This window comes from Microtus pennsylvanicus, chromosome 6 (genome assembly GCF_037038515.1).
Source record: "Microtus pennsylvanicus isolate mMicPen1 chromosome 6, mMicPen1.hap1, whole genome shotgun sequence".
Classification (NCBI taxonomy): Eukaryota; Metazoa; Chordata; class Mammalia; order Rodentia; family Cricetidae; genus Microtus; species Microtus pennsylvanicus.
The window spans coordinates 21,991,645-22,010,625 of record NC_134584.1 but is presented as its reverse complement, the minus strand read 5'-3'; positions in this window follow the sequence as shown (position 1 = coordinate 22,010,625).

The window sequence follows — 18,981 nt, the reverse complement described above, 5'->3', positions numbered from 1 at the left end:
GTGTAGTAGTCTTCTGAGGTCTGAATAACATTGTAACTTTGGAGTTTTTCATCACCTTTGGCTCAAAATCTTTCTACTTTCTCTTCCACATAGATTCCTGAGCCTAGAGAAGAAGAGTTTGATAAAGACATAACAATCGGGGCTGACTCTTCCTCCAATGTCTCTAAGTCTCTGAAAATTGTCTAGTTGTGTGTTTGTGTTTCTTTCAGGATATTTTGAAAAAGTAAGAATTTAAAGTATATTGGGTTCACTTTGCTCTTATGGTCATGATTTTTAAAATATGTTGAAGGGCAGTTAACAGTGAGCTTCAATTCTGTATCTGTACTAATGAACCCAACATGGTGACCTGCAGCCCTGGTGCTCTCTATGCTCCTTGCTAACAGCGTCACAGCCCAAAACATTTGTGACCTTTAGTTTGCCTCCTATTTACCACTGAATTCACCTGAACTCTCCCCTTAAGGACAACTATTTTAGTTTGTAAGAAATGTAATGCGGAGGAGCATGCCCACAAAAAAAATACACAAACATATGCACAATTACATACTTGTGCATGCATGTTTGCATGGATACAAAGAACAAGAGATAGAGCGAAAGAGAGGGGGGAAAGAGAGAATGACTGATACTCTAGAAAGCTCATGTTTTAAAATGAGACATTTTATGAAGTTAGTAGTAAAATTCATGCTTAGCACTCATTTAATTTAAAAAATTAATTTAGGAAATGTTGTATATGACTAATATCTCAGAGAAAAATAAAACATAGGCTTCAGTTTGAATCATCAAAAATCAGTTTAACCTCCTTTTATTTCAAAAGTATTTAATAAGGAAGACATGCCTTCAGTCTAATCTTTCTAGTGTCGAATCCTGAAAGATAGGTTTCCTTTAACTCTAGCAAATGACCATGGACTTGAAGATTCCTAGAAACTTCAGAAATGAAAAGCTATATGCAGAGCTGCACTTCCTAACACTTTCCCATGGAACATAGTGAATATTATTTCTAAGTATCAAAGTAAAACACAAACACACACTGATGTGGGAGTGTCATATATCAATCTGTTGATTTCATTGGTTAAGCAATAAAGAAACTGTTTGGCCCTGTGGGTGGAGTAAACAGAACAGAATGCCGGGAGGAAGAGGAAGTGAGGTCAGACTCGACAGTTCTCCTCTCGGGAGCAGACGCCTTCAGAGAGACGCCATGCCCCGCTCCCAGGCAGACACACGTGATGAAGCTCCAACCTAGAATCTTCCTGGTAAGACCGGTGCTCACTAAGACCGGTGCTCACAGATTATTAGAGATGGGTTGATCGGGATGTGAGAATTAGCCTAGAAGAGGCTAGATAGGAATGGGCCAAAGCAGTATTTAAATGAATACAGTGTCCATGTAATTATTTCGGGTAAAGCTAGCCGGGCAGGCGGCTGGGGTGTTGGGGACGCAACCCCGCCGCCGCCCCTATTACTACAACACACAATATCCACACATACACACAAACAACACACATACACACACACAAAACAAATGACTTATACAGTGTTTTGAAATTGGGCAAATATCCTAGGTTATCTGGGTGTGCTCAAAGTAAAATAGTTTTCATTATTACTATCAGAGATCCTTTTTATTAATTGGTGATCAAATGAATTAAAAATTATTTCATTTTAAAGAAGATAAATCATAAGATTTAAGGATTATAGTTCTTTACCTATTAAGAACTGTGTACATATGTAACAGCCTGGAAGACTTGTATCCTTCTGAGCCTCATAACAATGATCCAGTCTCAGTGGATCTTAGCTTTGCAAGATTCTAAACAGAAGGCCTAACTGTGTACTGTGTGATTTTGAATTTAAAAAGGCAATTGAGAGATAATAATATCTAGCATATAGAACTGTTAATGTTAGGTCATTTTCAAAAGTATGTAGAAAACCTGTATTATGTATTTATCTTTCTTTTATTCTTTATTACTACTTTTGCTGCCTGATAAGTATTATTCAGTTTTGAGGGCTCAACTTGGCTGTTAGAGCTCACATTCTGAGGAGTTCTGTCAGAAGCTCTGTGCAACTGCATATATAGTATGTGCACTCTTGTTTCTTACCAAACTCCAACATGGCTCTGACTCTGTTATGATATCTTACTTTCTGAAATACATCTCCTGTGGTTCCTAGTGCAATGCTTGGCACATGGGTAGACATTCCAAAAATATGAGATTTGAATTTAAATGTGCTCATATGTTCATCAATTCAGTGTTTCTTTTCTTCCAAATTTCAAGACACTTTCGTTTCATTTGCATCTATCTATCTATCTATCTATCTATCTATCTATCTATCTATCTATCTATCTATCCATCTAACCATCTATCATCTATATTAACACTGATTGGTAGGGATCCACATGCTTCCTTTCAAAAGAATTAAAAACTCCATTTGAGGTTCATCTACAAACCCAAATTTACCATTATTTGTCCAAAGCCTGTTATATACTTCGTATATTCATTAAGGGAAGCAGTGAATTGCATATGCATTTTTTTCAAAATATTTTAAAATTACAGTAAGTTACTTTGGGTCAGCAGTGTGCAGATTTTAAATGAAGAGAAGTGACAATTTCATAAAGTGACTATTAATCACTTGGGGTGTTTAGAGATTAGGAGTGTGCCTTTAATATAGATTAACTAGAGTCAAGGACTGTCAGTGAGGCTATTAACCCATGATTTAAAGAACTAGATGTGTCCATCTGGGAAGAGGGAGCTTTTGCCTCAGAGAATGTCACAGATGAATCTGAGAGGAAGCTTGAAATGTTCAAGAGTGAAGCAGACTTCCTTAGTAAAATGCAACCCTTATGCTACAATAAATGTATTTCAGTCTTCCTCTAGAGATATCGAAAATAGCAATGGTTTCTGATTTATTACTGTAACAATAAGGCCAAACAAAGGAATGAGGACATAAATAATTTCAATGGAGACACTGCTGAACTAATCTGATTGCACTCTAAATTGAGACAATATATGAGAGCCAGAACAATACACAACAGGTATTTGTCAAGACTATGAATACTTCAGACAATCTTAGGGAATAAAGAATGAGCCCATTTTACTTGGTTTTCACCTATAATAGTTATGAGTCATTTTTATCGTTTTACTTTGGATTGGGAAAAATATTGATTAGATGATAATGTGATAAATGCATTATTTTTGAAAAGGCCCCTGGATGAAATTTTCTGAGAACAGCATCCCCTTTTTTTCCAGAGCTTAAAAAAAGTGTTTCAATATATTATGCTGTGACTATTAAAAGTGAAATATTCAAGATCCTGAGTAATATTATAGATTAAATAGTACATTCTGTTTCCCTTTTCCAGATGGACTTCAATTACCTCATCCCTAAATCATGAGGATAAGGAAATTGCCCTAGGATCATCATTTGCCTCGGTAAATGTGTGCTGCTCTGACAAGGTTCTTCTAATAAATTATGCTTTAGCACTGCGCATGTATACAAATGATGAAAATAGAATGGCGACTTCTTCAAAGGTCCTTTCATTCACAAACGTTACTTTCGAGTGTTTAAAAGGCTGGTAAGAACCTCAGATTTCCACTCTTCTTCTACACTGAGGAAGCCACGCTTTTTGAAATGTTTGTGTATTTAAAAGCTACAGGTCTGTGTATTTTTGATGAAAAAAAAAGGAAGAAAGATGAATTTTAAAGCACATTTAGTCCACGTGTGACTATTCAAAAATCCCGAGTCTATCAAAATATTTTAATTGCATAATCTGACAGATTTAATCATAAAAGTTTGAATAACTGTAAACTTTAAGATACCCACATATTTTTCTCCTTCTGTCTTTCAATAATGTATTAATGTATTCTGCCTAAGGTTTCTTTTCACTGTAAAGCAAAAGCCTTTTGACTTCAGTGTCAGAAACCTTCAGGGAACAAGACTACGGTGCTTCAAAAACTTAAACTAAGGAGATAATTCCATGCCCTGATATGGTGGCTGTCACATTTTCCTCTTAGGAATAGACCATGTAACTTTCCACAAAGTATTATTTCTGGAGTCTAGCTTTCCATCATCATTTGGTGCTCTCTCTTATTTGAAATTCTTGGAACAGATAGAGGGGTGGAAACACCCACAGTCTAATCTTTACTGCGTTGCATTTGCTATATTTCTGTCACCATGAAAACCTTTGTCTAAGTTTCAAATTTCACCTCTTCGGTTCCCAGTGGGCTGGTGTAAAGCCTGTGCACCACATGCTGAAATGCCAAGACGTCAGCTTGGAGAATCTGCTAACTAGGACATATGGCATTTCACCTCTCTCCTGCACTCACAGCTTCTCCCTGGGTTGCCTAAGTATTAAAAATTGTTCCAAATCAGTTATTACTAAGTATATATTATCCAGTTCCTGTATACCACTGATCTCATATTTTGCTAATTATTCCTTTTTCTTATTTTTCCTATATTAATTTAACAAACAGAATTGCCCTGTTTTTTTGCAGCTACATGTGTCTCTAAAAGAGATACAATGAGCTTTCCTACTTCATCCTAGGACAGCTATTGCTTTAAAAAAATCTTAGTGATTAGCAAGTGTCAGGTGTCATATTTTACTTTTCAATATTACTTTGTTAAAATTCACAGTTAATTTCATTTGTTAATGTTCAGCTATCAAATGTTAAATTTCAGCCCTCTGTAAGTCTGCCATGCAGAGAAAAGTGATCCAAGAGAATTGCCACAGCTAATTCATGATAACACATACTTAAAAAAAAATGTAATGAATCTATTCACTAAGATTTCAAGTTTAACTTTTTCTTTTCGGATAGCTGTGCCTAAAATCCCCAAATAAAATAAATAATTATAATTATGTACATTTATAAACTTCTAATGATAAATTAGCCAAAAATAAACATTGATATACAAATACTGTGTTTTACAACATATCTTTGTTAAGAGTAAGGACTCCATTAACTAAAACATTGTTTCCAACTGACAAGTTGAATGTAATTCTGATATGTCTGCCTGTATATCTTACTTGACCTTTTTCTTTTGCAGTATGTAATATTCTTTCTTTATTATATATGTTTAGTGTTTTGGTTATTATGTGGTGAGGGGAATTGTTATTGCTCCAGTCTATTTGGTGTCCTGTAGGCTTTTGCATTTAGGCATATCCTCCTTTAGGTTAGGAAAGATTTTTTAAAATGAGTTTGATGAATATATTTTCTGTGCCTTTGAGCTGAATTTATTTTCTTTCAATTTCTATTATTTTTAGGCTTTTTTTTGTAGTCTCCAGATTTCCTGGATATTTTGTGTTAAGGATTTGTTGAATTTAACATTTCCTTTGACAGATGTATGTTTTTCCTCTATTGTATCTACAACACCAGAGATTCTCCCTTTCATATCCTGTATTCATTTCTTATGTTTGCTTTTGTAGTTCCTGATTCAGTTTTTCTAGTCTTCCATTTCCAGATTTATCTTGGTTTTTGTATTCTTTATTGCCTCTACTTCCCATCTCAAATTTTGAACCGTTTCTTTCCCCTGTTTGATTGCTTTTTCTGCTTCTTCATTTTTTTTAAAGAGATTTATTCTGATGCTTTGTTTGTCTTTTCCTCCACTTCTTTAAGGAAACTTTTCATTTCCTCTTTAAGGGCCTCAATCATCTTTATAAAATTATTTTTAACATCGTTCATCTGTGTTAGAATGCTCAGGTCTTGCTGTTGTAGGACCACTAGTTTCTGGTGGTGCAGTGTTGCTCTTTATGGTGTTGACTGTATTCTTATCCTGTTAGTTATCCACATTTTCCTCATAATTGGAAGAGTTGTGGCTTGTGTTTCAGGCATGTCTCTTCCTCCGATTTATATAGGTTGAAGCTGTGGCTCCCTGGAATAGGGCAGAGTCTTCTGTAATTGTTCCTTCAGGTGCTTACAGGCCCATGGCTCCGATGGTCACTTCTCCTGGTTCAGGCATGGCTATTGCTCCACTGGTTGCTCTCCCAGTTACAGTCGAGTTTGAGGCTGAGGCTCAGGTGGTCAATAGCAGGAAGACACAGCTGTTGCAGAAGCCCACTTCACTGCTGAGGCTTCCTCTGCTGGGAGCCTGGGGGCTCACTCACCATGCTGTTGAGTGCAATATCATTGTTAAGTAATATAATCACATCCCCTTGTGTATGCCTAAATATATATATATATATATATATATATATATATATATATATATTATACATAAAATTAAAACAAACCTTTAAAATAATTTAAATGTGTTACAATGAGAAGGAACTTGTTTAAAATACCACAAGCATATATGGGCATGCTTTATACAATGTACATTATATTCAAGAATTTTAGAAAAATAAGTAAAATAAGAATGGGATCATTAAGGAACAGAAAACTAGAGAGAAAGAAAAAAGTAATTTATTCAGATGTGATAACTTTTAATTGTGTATTCAGTAATGAGGACATAGATGCAGAAGGATTGCTGTGAAGTCAAAGTTGTAAGTTTATATTGAAAACTAATTTCATTATCCTCAAGACAACAAGGATATTTATGTAAACAAAAGGATTGACATACTGAGTTTAAAATTTTGAAGGTTCTTGATTTTTCTTCTGATCACTAATTAGTTGCACAATACACAATCATACATGTAAGTTGTCACATACTTCTCCAAATTTTTCATATTTTATATGCCCAGTGGGTTAAAAGAGCTCAAGAGCTACACATGAAATGTAACTACAAAGTGACATTTAAGCATGTGATCAGAGCATTAAGTTCTTGGGAATCTAGTTTAGCTTCTTAATAGTAGCTTGCTCATTACATAGGACCAAGCTGAGACACGTTGGTGCATTTTTTTCATCCACAGAGCTCTATTACCACATTCCACTAACAGCAAAGGATCTCCTGCTGAGGCGAGTATTGATCTTATTTTTCCTATGAGACTCCTAACAAGCCAAAGTGTATCTTCCTAAAATATTCACCTTTATCCTTTGCTTGTCAGAATTGTAAGTTAACAAAAAAATTAATTTTATTTTTACATAAAATAAAACATAATTAATATTCTTTATACATTGAATGATCAGAAAACTATTTTATAAGGTAAACAAAACATGAACTAGAAATTGAAGCTAATTTTAAATATTACTTAAGGTAGCAATTTTTCTAGAGAGGATAATCAATATTGTTATGCATGATATAATAAAAATTATGCTCAAAGTAGCAAATCTCATATCGTTAAATCTATCAAGAAATTGAATTCTAATGCAATGTTTTTAAGAAACCACGTACTGTTTTTAATTTATCTTTTGAGAATTCAATATATTATTATAATGTTTTTTCTTCTGTACTCTCACTAACCCCCTTTTCTTCTTCCTAGATTGCACTCTAATATATACCCTTTCTAATACCATGTGATCTTTTTTTTATTTTTATTTTTTTGAAAACATGTTTGGTACAAGAACTCCTCATTAACAAGTGGATACAGTACTATCCTCTAGAGATGGGCATCCTATGAGATGCCCCATCCGTGAAGACAATTGACTCTTCTCCTCGGAGACATCACCTTCCATAGAGTACTCAGTTAAGATTGGTACCACATGTGCCTCTTTAATATCCATGATGGAATGGTTACAGGCTTTATCTTTCATAGGTTTTGTGTAGACTGTCATAGATATTGTGAGTTCATTGTTGGGCCTAATGAAGCCTGAGCGTGAAGCCCAGCGTAATTTTCTAATACTAATTTGAGTTGGCATGAGGCCTAATGTAATCCCCCGAGACTAGCTAGTGTTTGGAGACCTGTCTCTGACTATCCTACCTAATCCCCACTCTGCCCAGCCACTGCTAGTGTGGCAGAATATCACTGGCCCCTGTTCCTTGCTCTGCTTGGCCTATCCCAGGCTTCTCCACCCCTATTTCTGATATATAAGTCCCTGCTTGATATCATTAAAAGAGATCCTGCTTTGACTACTCCTGACTCAGTGGGTGTACGTCTCCACGGTGCCGGGGGGGGGGGGGGGGGGGGCGCTGTGTCATGACTCTCACTATCTCAATCAGCCTCAGGTAGAGTCAGAGGGGTCAGGTTCTGCCCCCTCTTTCTGCCAGAGAGCCAGGCATATTGGTGCCCCGTGTGAGGATCAGAAGAAACCCGTGTCAGGAACAAAAGAATCCCATGTGAGAAATGAAAAATCTCATGTGAGAAAATGAAAGAATCGCTGATGAGCAATCAGTTTGTGGGTGAGTGTACCCCCATTAAAAATGGGGCAGTTCTTTACTAAACAATTTTTTTAATTTATTAATTTATTTATTTATTTATTAAAGATTTCTGTCTCTTCCCTGCCACCGCCTACCATTTCCCTCCCCCTCATTAGCCCAAAGAGCAATCAGGGTTCCCTGCCCTGTGGGAAGTCCAAGGACCACCCACCTCCATCCAGGTCTAGTAAAACCAGACTTGCTGAACATAGCAGACAATGAGGACTACTGAGATCTCAAGAACAATGGCAATGGGTTTTTGATCCTACTGCACGTACTGGCTTTGTGGGAGCCTAGGCAGTTTGGATGCTCACCTTACTAAACAAAATTCTGTTTTGGAACATAGTTCAATAAATCTTTGGAACTTAGTTCAGTGTGCCCAGCCCCAAACCCCTTTTATAGCGCCCCTTGGCTCTCAAGGGGTCCTTCATCTCCTTCATCTCCAGATCCGTCTACGAATCCCTTTTGAAAACTGCCCCACCGCTTTGTTATAGGAGGGACCCATCCTATAAGGGAGTTCCCTCTGCCCCCAATTTCAGATTGGGGAGAGAAATTTAGTAGGGGAAGTTGCTGCTTCCAGATTTCTAGGGCAGGTAGCTTCTTCTGGAGGCACAGAGAGAGAAACGGCACACCTGTTTCCTGTAAATGTTAACCCAAGTGTAAGCAGCCTAATGCCTGGTACCCTTGGGAAGCCCAGGATCTTAATGATTTAAAGAAAGCTGTAGCTGAAGATGGGCTAAATCCACCATGAGCTGAAACCATGATCCAGGGGTTAGCTCATTAATTTTGCACTGCCCAGGACTGGAGAGATCTGGCCAGGGCCGTGCTTATGGGATCTCTTTTCTTAATATTATTTTGGGAAGTCCTACTTCATCAGGCCTTTTTAACCTCACAGCAAATTACCCTGCCATTCTAAAGAATAATAACTTCAAGGTGGATCCAGAGAAAGTTCAGTCTATTCCTCCCTTTAAAATTTTGGGGGAGGACCTTGGACTTTCCACAGGGCAGGGAACCCTGACTACTCTTCGGACTGGAGAGGGATGGGGAAAGGAGTGGGAGGAGGGGGAGTGGTATGGGAGGAAGGGAAGAGAAATGGGAGGCTGGGAGGAGGTCCCATTTTTATTTGGGGTTCCATCTTGTCCCTTAATTTGGTTTCTCCAGACAAACCCCAATTACACATTCAGGACTTTTATTCCCTACCTCAACTCCAAAAGGTACTAGAAGTAAATTGGATGAGGCCATAGGCAACTGATGTCATGGAACAGTTGCCTCCATTGTTTGAACTCCTGAATGGCCTCGATTTCTCATCCCAAGTTACTTTATCCTTTTACTGTCGGCAGATCTTACATCAGGTACAGCAGACCATTGACACGGCAGCCCTGAAGAGCTTTGATCCTGACCTGCCTGTCTTCCTATATATCTTTTCTGGGAAAACCTTGTGCATCACATTAATAGCACAGGAGAGGGAACACATTCCATTGGATTCACCTCTCAGTGGGCAAAGTTCCTAGGGTCTATTCCATGACCAATCAGATGGCCAATTGCATCATTAAAGGCAGGAATATTTTGGTCAGGACATTTGACACAGAAACTCATTCCTTATTGTTCCATTTAAAATCACTGATTTCACCTGGCTTCAGAGAAATAATAGTTGAATTTCCATAGCCCTTGGTGAAAAAATTATTGCCACTATGGCCCTCAGAAATGGATGAGCTTCTTTTCTGAACTGGAGTGGAGCCCCCCTAAGCTTTTTCTGTCTCAACCCAAGGCCAATTTTCTTACAGTGTTTACTGACTTGGAGGCCTCCCTACAGAGAGAGGAGTCAATGTCTATAAAATCAATTTCTCATGAGGTGGAGGGATCTACACAGTTTAAAGAATTATTTGCTGTCATTATGACATTGGATTCCATACAAGAGACATTCATTCTATTCTCTAATAACCTCTATGTTGTAAAACTTTGGCCCAACCTGGTTGAGGCACATATTAAACTAGAGTCCAAATCTAGATAGAGGGACCCCTTGACTGGGGCCTGGAGAGGACCAGACCCACTCCTCACTGCAGTAAGATGGTTTGGATGTGTCTTCCCTCAAAATGAAAAGAGGACCCTCTGGGTGCCAGCTAGAGATCTCAAATATTTAGCCCAACAAGGGGATAATGATAATGATGTTCTCAGGGAGTATCCAAGCCCTGAGGAGTGCCAAATCTACCTTCCCACATTGAGAATTCCCAAAATAGAAAGCTGGTGACTTGGAGAACTACCCTGGTATGTGTTTTCCCTCTTTCTCCTTTCTGCTAATGCTATTCATTTGCTCACAATTTCCATCATGGACTAAACTCATTTACAACACCTTGCTTGTGTTAAATGGGACTTTCACATCACTGCGGCCATTATCACTGCCATTATGTCATCCATTGTCAGAGCTACAAAAGCCCTGATTACACTGACATGAATGGTCACCACAGCAGAAACCCTTAACCAAGCGGTCTTGCATTCTGCCGAAGCCCTCCAAGTCCAGGAATTACTTAATCAACACTTATACCAGCCCATCCACATAATATCAGATTGATCTTGTGGCAGAAGAAGTAGAGATGGTCCATGACATGTCTTTATTGGCATGTTTCCAGGCAGTCTGCCTTACTCCCTACCAAGTCCTTAATGCATCCAGGGACCAAAATAAACTGGTCCAATACACTAAAAACACTAAAAGCATATGATTTGATAAGTTCCTTAACTACTGCTTCATGAGCAGATTTTCAGCCTCAACATGACTAGAGTCTCAAGCATATCTCTTTGAGGCTGGTTTTCTTTTTTTTTCTTTCTTTTTTTTTCTTTTTTTTATTGAGAAAATGAGAAAAAAAAGTTTCCACCTCCTCCCAGCCTCCCATTTCCCTCCCCCTCCTCCCACCCTTCTCCCCCTCCCCCCACTACTTTCCCCCTCCCTCTCCAGTCCAAAGAGCAGTCAGGGTTCCCTGTCCTGTGGTAAGTCCTAGGTCCTCCCCCTCCGTCCATATCTAGGAAGGTGAACATCCAAACTGGGTAGGCTCCCACAAAGCCAGCATATTACGTAGGATCTAAACCCCTTGCCATTGTCCTTGGCGTCTCATCAGCTCTCATGCCCAAGCCGAGGTCCCCAGTTAATTCCTTGGGCAGCTGAGGATAGGGAACCTGAAATGACCCTATCCCATAGCAATACTGACGAATATCTCGCATATCATCATAGAACCTTCATCTGGTGATGTATGGAGATAGAGACAGAGACCCACACTGGAGCACTGGACTGAGCTCCCAAGGTCCCAATGAGGAGCAGAAGGAGGGAGAACAAGAGCAAAGAAGTTGGGACCACGAGGGGTGCACCCACCCACTGAGACAGTGGAGCTGATCTATTGGGAGCTCACCAAGGCCAGCTGGACTGTGACTGAAAAAGCATGGGATAAAACTGGGCTCTCTGAACATGGAGAACAATGGTTTTCTTTTTAAGGCCTTATACAATCTCAAGAAACTCCTCAGTCCCTCTTAGGTCATCACTTATGTCTTAATTGGAGAGATTGTATTGCTACTTATCATTGTCCTTAAGTGTTTCCTACAACATATTTCCACACTCCAGGTTCTCATGGCATTTGAGCACCTAGAACACGGCCCTCCTTTGGAGGTCTTTTGGGCTTGACTTATGGAAATTCATGAGGCATCAGTTTGATGGGTACTCCTCCCACCTGGGCATGCTTCCCAGAGATGCAATCCTTCGAGAGTCAGTAGTCAATGCCTGTTAAGGATTTGTGAGGAAGCAGATGTCAGAATATGATATTGTGAATGTGGGTAAAGAGGAATTTTTGTAAGAAACCACTCTTTCATCCCTATTAATTGCTGGGCTTGATTTACTAATGAGAGTAATAAGCAAGAGAAGGAAAATGAGCTACAAAATGAAAGATAGAAGTCAAAGTGTATGGCATAAAACTACACATAAGAAACAATAGAGTCCACTATTAAACTACACATAAGAAACAATGGAGTCCACTATTAAACTACACATAAGAAACAATGGAGTCCACTATTAAACTACACATAAGAAACAATAGAGTCCACTATTAAACTACACATAAGAAACAATGGAGTCCACTATCAAACTACACATAAGAAACAATAGAGTCCACTATTAAACTCATAACACTAATAAACTTTGACAAGAAAGTGGAAGTTTACAAAAATGGCACAAAAAACTAGAAACTTTCATATACCAATGAACAGTATTGTAGCACTATTAATAAAAACACAGAGATAGATATTGAGGTTCAACCTGAAGATCAGAAAAGAAAAGAGCCAAGCCACTAGAGAGCTCTTACCCTCACCTTCCCTCTGTGAAATCTTTAGACTGAAAGACAGTGAGATCCTGTATCATCCTACCTTATAGTCCTTTCTAGTGCTGGGATTAAAGATATGCATTTACTGATAAATTAAGGGAAAATGGAAAATAAATAACCTCTTTTCATTTGAATTAAAGGCCCATTCCACATCAAGGGACTCATACCTGGTTCCTTAAACCCTGGTCAAGAGTACTTGGCTAGAGACTTTATGAGCCCTAGCAAAGAATTTACTACAATAGTTTTACTAAATAGTTATTTATGTTAATTTGTCTTTTAAATATTCCTTTTAATATTTGTAGATTAGTGCCCTATCCATCCTTTATTTGAGATGCTTCTCACTTGCATAGGCACTGTTTAAGGCAGAAACTTATAACTGGCTAAAATGCCCAGAATAAGTGATACTAGAATAATTATCTTCAACAGGGACAGCTATAAAACCTCTCCAATTCTCAAGTAGTATCTCAAATGAGGGAGCAAAAATATATAAGAACCTAGGACAGAACATATATAGAGAAACATGTTTCCTACATATGTTACAGCCCTGAGTAAGCCACTGCCTCTTCACATATCTGCACAAGAACAACATGTGATTGAGTCTTTCAGTACTCATTGTGCATGAGGGAACAGCCTATGAGAGCCTACATCTCCCAGGGGAACCGTAGCAATTAACCTTTTTTTGGGGGGGTGGCAATTTTCTTACTAGTGGAGCCAAAAAATAATTGCCCTTGCTTTAACTAATAGTCTCCAACGTACACTGACAAGCAACTCTAATTAAAGTCTGAGGGTCACGCACAAAGAAGACAAGAAAGCAGAAGGAATCTCATTGAGTCGATGCCAGTATGAGAGAAGACAATAGATAAAAAGGCCGAAAATTAATTAAATAATTCTATGAAAGTGCCAAATAAGAATGAAAGGTATAATAAAATAATCAAGAGTTGGAAATGCAACTTTCCAAAGATGTTGCATATTAGAATTCGCTATCTTATGTTGCTAAATTTTGATTTTTTTCTTCTCTCCTTTCTTTTATAACTAATTATTGTCCTAACTTACTGTTTATCCTCCTTTATGCACTAACCTTTTATTCAGCAAAACATTTCCTAGACTAAAGTTTATTTTTGATACCCACATATTCTGTTCTACATATTCAATTCCAATTTTTCAAGTTGATATAAATGGCTAAAAGCAGGACCTTGCACATTCTACAAAAGGGTTGTGCCTCTGAACTTCCTCTTTAGTCCTGTTCTTGAATACTGTTATACATTAATTTCCCATTTTGGTTTTTAACCAACTTTTTATGAAAGTAAAACTATAATCTTCTTAACGGCCAAGAAAGCCATCGTTCTAAATTCGGTTCCATAAGTCTCAACTCTTTTAAGATGGGTATAGAATGATGAGTTTTGCAGTAAGGAAAGGAGGTGTACCAGTGTCCTCTGCCCCTACAAGACTAACCTGAATGAGCCTATCAACAATGAGGATAAGAAAGCATCCCTCAGAAAAATGTGCCTGTTTCAGAGACCTTACAAATAACAAAAAGCGTGACTGAAATGCCAGCTGTTCAGTGATATCTTTAGTCCTTGTCCCCTCTTTTGACTTGCAGGTACGCTTCCCTACAATGAACTACCCGGATTTCTACAATGTGTAGAATGTGTTTCAATTCTACATTGTTGCATCAGTGTGCCCAAGGGCTAGACAGCAAAAGAATATCCAGTGTCATTCTGAAATATTTGTGCATAAAAATTAGGGAAATAAAAGACACTTAAAAGCTATGGCAAAAAAATCTTACAAATTGAATAATTATGTGTTATATCCTTTATTTTTGGAAATATTTCATTTAGGAAAAAAAAAGATAAAGAACATTAGAGCACCAGAATCCTCTGGTCAATAAAGATAACTATTAGAGGCAGGAATCTTATGGTAATCTAAATAGGTCACATGATTACGCTACTGCGAAATTAAAGTGTCTTAAATCAGAACAATCAATTAAAAGTACCTGTTATAAAAATAGAATTACTGTGGCAATAAAAAGTGCATGCATATATGTGTCAGAAACATGTTATGGCATAATATATAAATGACAACACAGAACAGTAGACTTGTGTTCACTGTTTTAATGCACATAACTCAATGTATTTTATGCTATTGTAGTCATTTCTATTTCCTTTTTAATCTTTGGTTATAATAAATAAGAAAATAGTGGGAATTTTTCACCTTATAGTAATTGAATTTTTTTTGTCTTGTCCAACTTTGCAGTTTTAATGGGAATTTGTGTTCATATTTTAAATTTTGTGTTACAATGTATACTTTTTATTCTTAAAGCTAAGCTCTGGGCTAGCATGGGAGAAAAAAGGCAGGAGCATTGATACCAGGAGAATAATATAGGATAACGCGAACACATGATGCGGAACTGGGGGAATCCAATAGAGCTTCTCTAATAATGGAAGCCTTCAGTGCAGTAGTGTAGTTAATTGACAGAGGTTTTCAGCTTCAGAGTAAATCCAGATAATCCATATTGAAGTGGTCAAAGCAATGATGCACAAACAGCACCACTGGCTCAGATACGTGCTAAGAGTAAACATGAATTTTATTTTTTAGGTTTCATAAAGTGAAATGGCTAGCAAAATGCAGGGAGACTCTAGGCCTACACTTGCAAGGTAGTGATGTTTCTAAAACTAATTGAAAATTAATTTTTTACCACTGAGGTGTGTGTGTGTGTGTGTGTGTGTGTGTGTGTGTGTGTGTGTATTTCCACATGTGGAATTTTGAGGACAACTTTCATCAATTGCTTCTTCTTGTATAATTTCTGGGGATTGAAATCAGGTCCTCAAGACTTGTGATAGTTTTCTTTATCCATTATATCATTTTTCTGATCCTTCAAATAATGTTTTCACAATAATAATCATGCAAAAATCCATAAGGGCCTTTTCTTGCAGGTGGTATTGAATAATTAATCTTTGGCTCGTCTTAAGGAAAGAAAACCAGTTGTAAAGCACTGTATAGAATTCAAGTGTACTTAAGCTCTCATCTTTCAGTGTTTTTTCATATCATTCTTCTTCCCAAATATTTGAAATTAATTATTTTATGACCATTTACTTCTGAAGAATCTATAACAAGACAGGTTAAATAATTGCAAAAGATTGTGGAATCATGAAGTGGTTAACCAAGCATAAAAGCACTACTCATTTAAATGTAGCTAAGATTGGTAATTACTAATTTAATTTACAGTAAAAATACATCAAAATTAAATTGAATCTTATAATAAGTCATTTGTAGGGGGTGTGCTATCAGGTAGATTGCTACAAGGGCCAAAGGAATCCTGAATTTTAAAATGAATGCATCACATACTCTATTAACCATTTTTATTTTCTGTGATAAAGTCTTGACAAGAACTAATTTAAAGAAGAAAGAGTCTCTTTTGTTCTAGACATATAGTGGATAGAGTTCATCTGGGCTGGGGAATCATAGAACTAAGCACGCTATTCTGACTAGTCATATTGAATTTACAGCCAAGCAGCAAAAACAATATATGAAGGTACTCACTTCACTTTCTCTAAAAATTCCTGACCGGAGTTTATAAACATGTTGACTGGTATACACAGTAAGGACAGATGTTCTTCTATGAAAGAGAAAGTCACTCATGTCACTTCTTTCTGTAGATAGGTTTCTTATATAGTATTAATTCTTTTGTGCTATAGTGAAGTTGAATTTCCTAAATGCTACATGAACATTCTATTGCTGAGAAATATTGTGAACCCATCTCTCCTAAATCTTTTTATATGCATTTTTTTATTTTATGCATATTGGTGTTTTGCCTTCTGGTATGTCTGCATGAGTGCATCAGATCCGCTGGAACAGGAGTTAGAGGCAGCTGTGTGCTGACCTAGGGGTGGTGGAAATTGAACGCAGGTCCTCTGGAAGAGCAGCCAGTTTTTTAACTGCTGAGCCATCTCTCCAGCCATCCCAAATCTTTTTTTAGAATTGTACTCTAGATTGTAACTCCAATAAACCGATTATGTTCATTAAATACATGCTTGTGAAAGCGTCAAGATTCACGATCTCAAAACCAGGCTTTTTTGATAAAATTAATCAAATTTGACTTTTTAAATCACAATATTTTTTACAAAAAAATAAAAATGAAGAAAATGAGACCTTTAGAATGGAGTCTAATTTTCTCTTATCATTGGAAAAGTGTTATTAAAGGAGTGAAGGGAAGAAAGCTGGGATAAAGAGGAAAAGACAGAAGGAAGGTCATGAAAGTGAGAAAAGATGGAGGGAGGGAGAAGAGACAAATGACAGGGAACTTACGAGGGGAGAGATGAAGAGAGAAAGGGATGGAGGAGGGAGGAAGAGATAGTTTTCTTTCTGTTGTTGTGATAATCTCTCTGACCAAACACTATACAAGGGAAGAAAGAGCATTTGACTTAATTCCTGGTTTCAGTCTATCAGTTCTGAGATCAAGATAGAAGGCCAGGGGTCCATTAACACCACATCCACAGCTAAGAGCAATGAGAGAATAGGAACATACAGCATATAGATCCAAACACACAGCATGTAATCCTTCAAATTTGTGTAACTGTTAATCAGAGAAATCCTAAAAAACACACTCACATGAACTATAAGACATGCATTAAAAACAAGAAAATACATTGCAGGAAACTAGCAAAGTAGAGGAGGTCATTGGAAAGCTATGAAGTGATATGAATGACATTTTCTCTTTGAGGATAATGGGTAACTGCTTTAATATTTTAGAAAAACAACTTGACTTTCCACTTCCTTATGCTATATATTTAAATTAATGATGAGAAGTATGATTAAACAATGAAAAGTAAAAGAGTCTTTTTTTCAACAGCACTGGACTGTGTGCAGTGCAGAAACATACAGAAAAAAATGAATTAATTCCAAGGAGAAGTTTGGATCTACAGAAGAATTCATAAAGAGCAGATGAAGAACCCATGACTATATGTCAAAGTCACCTGTTTGACTTAATTTGTTTTAAATATAACCTTTGAAACAGCTAAAATTATATAGAGTCAAGCCCTTTTGTCTAGTTTATAAATACATGCATGTAATATGGTAATGCTGTTAGTAGAGAAATTTATGGAATTCTGTTCTTAATTGTTGCTTTATAGAGATTAGCATTATGTGAATCTAGAATAATGCCATGTATATTTTTTTAAATAAAAGTTTGTAAAACGGGAACTAAGAATAGAAGAGGCAATGACGAGAAAGTTTCCCATATTGAGCAAGAGATGATTCTGGCTATTGCATTCTAATTTCTTTTCAATCCTTAGATGTGAGAGTCACAGTTACTTTGAGTGATAACTAAAACATGGTTCCTTTGCCTGATTCTGCCAGTGTTTCACTATGTAGACATTCCTCTTGTTCGCCCTGTGGATTTTTTCAAAGAATAATTTGGAAAGAGCATATGTACTGTTCAATCTTTGTGCTTAGGAAGGTTTATAGGTAATTTTATAAATAACTCACATATAGGTGCTAGACTGACTTTTGGTATATACACTGATTAACAAAATAGTTACACCATTCAAAGCATAGAGCTGTCACAAAAGACCAAAGGAAACACTGGGGAACAGGATAGGAGATAAGAAATTTCTTGCTACTTATAAGTGGAGAGGGTATTTCCTAGCCTATTTTGTTTTCATAAGATCATATTTCCCAAGAGAAGCTGACTTTCATGGGCAGGTAAGGGTCAGGTTCTCTGCTAGGTAGCATATATCTCCCTTAATTTGAAGGAGTTATTGCATTTTTAGGAGCTGTTTTTGAACCATTCAAGTCTGAGGATATTTCCATGCCCCCCCCCCCTTTACACTGGGAAAGACTTGCGAACAGATGGAGCATTTAATACTCACAGTCCTTGATGATATGGCTCTCTTTTCCTTGGGGATCACATTGATAAGTGGGATGGAAGTAGACTGTGATTACAGAATAAGAATATTTTATTAACCTATACATAAAGCACATTTTTTATACTTAATTACGTCTACATTGCTAACTTTGTAACATTTTTCCAAAATGATCTCAATTTCTATATAGTTAAAATGTAAACAATACCATTGTGTCTTTATTATTGATCATATAAATCCAGATTTACACATGATATCATGACAGGACAGGAATTGTTAAATAATTCATTATAAATTTTTGTTTTGTTTTGATTTTTGAGACAGTGATTCTCTGAGGAGCCCTGGAAATTGATTTGTAGACTAGGCTGGCCTTAAACTCACAGAGATCCTCCTGTCTCTGCCTCTCAAGTGCTGGGATTAAAGGCATGCACTACCACTGCCTGGTAAATATTTCAATATTTTAGACTGGTATAATGATAGGGTAATTAATGATGATAATGAGAGGGCTTAGGAGACATTCTTCAAACTAACTGCATTATAAACTTTATCACCAAAAT